Source organism: Sinocyclocheilus grahami, unplaced genomic scaffold (assembly GCF_001515645.1).
Source record: "Sinocyclocheilus grahami isolate Dianchi unplaced genomic scaffold, SAMN03320097.WGS_v1.1 scaffold1380.1, whole genome shotgun sequence".
Classification (NCBI taxonomy): Eukaryota; Metazoa; Chordata; class Actinopteri; order Cypriniformes; family Cyprinidae; genus Sinocyclocheilus; species Sinocyclocheilus grahami.
In genome coordinates, this window is record NW_015506559.1 from 86,627 (window position 1) to 91,240 (window position 4,614).

The 4,614-nt window shown below is 41.6% G+C and overlaps 1 long non-coding RNA gene across 1 annotated transcript; it reads left to right on the forward strand.

Annotated features, from left to right (window-relative positions):
* Positions 1-2,097: 2,097 nt before the first annotated feature.
* Positions 2,098-4,614, forward strand: LOC107569779 (uncharacterized). The gene is made up of 3 exons (XR_001606946.1): positions 2,098-2,860; positions 2,940-4,229; positions 4,369-4,614. It is a non-coding gene; the product is annotated as an uncharacterized lncRNA (long non-coding RNA).

Consider the following 4,614-nt stretch of genomic DNA (forward strand, 5'->3'; position numbering starts at 1 on the left):
ATGATCTCAAGACATTGGGGATGCTAAATTGCGCAGGGACTTTTGATATCTTGAACGGTTTGCTCGTGGCGAGGTGATGAAGTTATAGCGATAAATGAGAAACAGGAAGTGTCTAATAACATCCACATACATTGTCTGATTTTGATCAAACGTCAGGGGTTTGTTCGTTGTATGATGTCGATTGCATACATGTGACTATTATGAGTCAAAATTATAGCACCACCAACTGGCAGCAGGAAGTGTGTCATTTTCAAAATGCTTTGAATTAGCATCTTATTTTTACTCAATTTGCTTCAAATTTCATCAGAATAAAATCAAAACAAGGTCGGTCTAAAACTGTTGAGGGGATATTGATATCTAAAATATTGTTGCCATGGCAACGTGTCAAACTTGAATAATCTTTTCTAGTGTGTAACGGTGGCGGCTGCCCTAGCATAAATAAATTCTATAAGGAAAATATTCGGGCGCCAGTCAGGTTTTAACCCCGACAAAATTTAAATTAACCCAGGATAGCAAACTAAAACACCACCTGTTACAACATTAAATCACATAGACAGTCAAAAAATAATACTGTTCAAAGGGAAGATTTATTCCACTATTGTCCATTGCATGAGAAAGAAGGAAAAAAAAAGAAAAATACAAGTTTGAACAATAAGAAACAATCAAACAAAAACAAAAACCTAAAAGACAATAAGCAGAGGGGGAAAAAACAACAGTTCAAATTAAGTTTCGGGTTGAGGTCCACGTAGGAATTGCGTCACTCTAGTGTATGTTTCCAATAAAGCAGATTGACGTCCACAATTATTTATAAATTGTCCATAAAGGAAAAAGAAGAAGAAGAAAAAAGAAACATTAAATAAGCATTTGGTAATTTCATAATTATCAAACAACAATCCCAAAGCAACAATAATCATTTAACACTCATAAAAACAATAAGCGCACCGAATGTGCAAAAGTGAATGTGGTGCGAGTGCGTGCATGTGTAGTAGTGAGTGAAATGAGTATGTGTAATGGCGGCAGAGAGGTACTGACCCAAGTTTGCAGTCATGACGAAAATTGGAGAGTATAGCAGGATTTTCAGAAACCAGGACCGGTGGATGAGCAGCCGATACTTGTCTTCAGAACAATTTTAAGTGCAGACGATCTGGCAGTGCCACATTTAAAAGTAATTTGGAACGTCACAACGCACCAGACATCACTAACAAGAAAAGCAACCATTTGAACAAACAGCCATCTTTCCACCTTCGCAGGGTTCTCCACACAATCACTCCCACACTACTGCAAACTTTTACAGATGACGCAATTACTCTCAGGTATGACTCACTTCCTTATATCCTCTTTCCTTCCGTTGATAATTGAAATGCTCCACCCCAAACACGCAAAGTGAAAACGAAAGTAAACCAAAAGATTTTGTGGCACAACATTTTCACTGCCACAGTCTCCCTCCCTTGAAGAAAACAACCCATGGTTGTTTAAAAGAAAGCATGGATTAGAATCCTAAAAATTCTTCTTCCTCATCAGAGGCTTCCTGAAACAGATCAAAGAGGTTTTGTTTTTCCTGGGACTCCAATTCTTCGGCTGTTGGAAAACACATTTTTAAATTACAGACATGTGCTGTCTGGACATCTTCTCCAGTGTCTTCCAGGGCTATTTCATAGTTCAGAGGACCCAGCTGCTTCAGAATACGGTAAGATCCCTTCCACTTCGGTGCTAGTTTTGCACTAAAATTATGTTGTGCACTAGACTGTGGGAAGTTACGTAACCATACACGGTCCTTGCTTTTGAATGTTAAATCTCTCCTCTTTTTGTTATAATTTCTCATTGTCTCAATTTTGCTTTCTTACTGTTTTCTTTGGCTTGGGTTTGTAAGTGATGAAGATGATGGACCACATCGTAGGAAGCAGTGTCTGGAGTCAGATTGAGGCCATGAAGCACTTTATTCATTGGACCTTGGAGTTTTCTGCCTAGCTGGAGTTCTGCTGGAGATAGTCCAGTTGTCTCTTGGATGGCTGAATTCAGGGCGAATCGGAACTCAGGTAGAACTGGTTCCACTTCTTGTGATCCACATAGGCTGACATCATGTTTTTGAGGGTCCGATTCACTCTTTCAGTCATGTTGGTTTGTGGGTGGTAAGCCGTAGTCAGTTTGGGAGTAATGCTCCAATTCTCACACAGTTCTCTGAACACAGCTGAGACAAACTGAACTCCCCTGTCTGAGAGGAGGAAATCTGGTACACCCCATTGAGTCAGGATTTATTTTTTGAAGATAGAGGCAACATTCTGGGCAGTGGATTTACACATGGGGAACAACTCAACCCATCGAGAATAAAAATCAACAAAAGCAAGCAGGTACTCATTTTGGTTTGTACTTCTTGGTAGTGGACACATGATGTCGACTCCCAGCATTTGGTTTGGGCGAGTGGTAGTAGTTTGCTGCAATTTTCCAACAGGTTTTTGATTGTTATGTTTTATTATTTGACATTTCACACAGGTTTTCACATGACGTTTCACGTCGGACCACATGCCTGGCCCAAAAGATACTTCCTTGAGTCGCTTGTACGTTTTGTAGATCCCTCCATGGCCACTAAGAGGACTGGAGTGGTAGTGCTGCAGCAGAGAGGGCCGAAGACTGCTGGGAACGTACACTCTGTAGTGCATCTGGTTATTTGGCAGGTAAGTTTTCTGATATAATTTGTCCTCTACAACTTCAAATTGGTCTTTCAAACTTGCATTGTTCTCTGTAACTGCTTGCATTATTTTTGTGACTTCAGGATCTTTGTGCTGTTCCTCCCACAGGACAACATCTGATAATGGCAGGCCTGACTCCTTGTGGCTGGTGTATAGACTGCAGCTTGAGACTGGTAAAGACCTGGATAGTGCATCTGGGGCTACATTGAGTTTTCCTTTTCTGTACTCAATGATAAAATACAATTTTTGCAGCTGTAGGACCCAACGGATGAGTCGGCTGGTGGTTTTAGTGGAACCCATGACCCATTGTAGTGCAGAGTGATCAGTGACAACTGTGAAAAGTTTGTGTTCCAGGTAGTGTTGCCATTTCTCTAAAGCCCATACGACTGCCAGACATTCTTTTTCTGTTGCCGTATAATTTAGTTCAGCTCCTGTTAGGGTTTTACTCACATAGGCAATGACCTCCTCTTTGCCCTGGTCTTACCGTTGTGCCAGGATGGCACCCAAACCAGTGTCAATGGCATCGGTGTAGACAGTGAATTGGAGCAGAAGATCTGGATGGCAAAGGATGGGTGGTGAGGTGAGGCAAGACTTTAACTGCTCAAATGCTTGTTGGCACTGAGTTGTCCATTCAAACCTATGTCCTTTCTTTTTAGTGAGTTGAGGGGTTCGGCTATCCTGGAGAAATTCGGGACAAACCGATGATACCACCCAGCCAATCCAAGGAACCTTTGAACCTCCTTCAGGTTTCTAGGCACGGGGTAGGCATGAATGGCCTCAGTCTTACATGGGTCTGCTGAGATGCCATGAATGCTTACAACATGTTCTAGAAAGGTGATTTCTTGACGACAGAACTTGCTCTTTTTAAAATTAATAGTTAGACCAGCAGTCTCCAATCTGTGGAGGACAGTCTGAAGGTCATGAAAGTGCTGGGTGATTGAAGGTGAGTGAATGATGATATCGTCTATATAGACTAAACATATTTTTCTCCTTAGTTCCCCCAGGACTGTTTCCATAAGTCTCTGGAAAGTGGTGGGAGCATTTTTGAGACCAAACGGCATAACATTAAATTGATAGAGACCCGCAGGAGTGATGATGGCAGTCTTGGCTTTGCTATTGGGGTCCATAGCTACCTGCCAATAACCACTGTTGAGGTCAATAATGGAGAAAATAGCTGCTCCAGAGAGTGACTCCAAGATTTCTGTGATGTTTGGGAGAGGGTAGGCATCACTTTCTGTTACAGCACTGACCTTTCTGTAATCCACACAGAATCTAAATTTACCATCTTTTTAAGTACCAAATCCACTGGAGAGGCCCAACCAGAGTGGGATAGCTCAACAATTCCTTGTAACAACATTTCCTCAAGTTGTTCCTCCATGGCAAGTTGTTTAAAAGGGGACAAGCGGTATGGTTTTTGCTTAATGGGTACCTGACAAGTGGTATAAATGTGGTGCTGCAGAACATCAGTATGTCCAGTCCGGAGAGTACATACCCAAGGGTTGCTTTTCAGGATGTGGAGCAACTGTTGTTTACCATCTGGAGGTAAATGAGCTTAATTTACTGCATTTTCGATTCACATTTTTTCGTCCATACTGTCAGGTTGTGGAATTAACAGTTGAGGAGTTGGAGGAGGAATAGAACTCAACAAGGACAGATTATGTGTTGATTTCTTCTGTTGCAGGTATTCAGATTGTGGACTCACAATTGGCACACTGGCATTACCTGGTTGAAAGGTGTACTCTTTTGCAGGGGCAAACTTGAAAGAATATTTTTGATCTGTGACATTAAGCTGCATTCCACTGAAGAAAATAAAGTCCAACCCTAGGACTACAGCATAAGCGAGGGCTTGTGATGATAGAACAGCAACAGGTATAGTGAAATCTTGTTCGTGGAGATGTATAGTGGTATTCATTCAGCCTAATGGAAT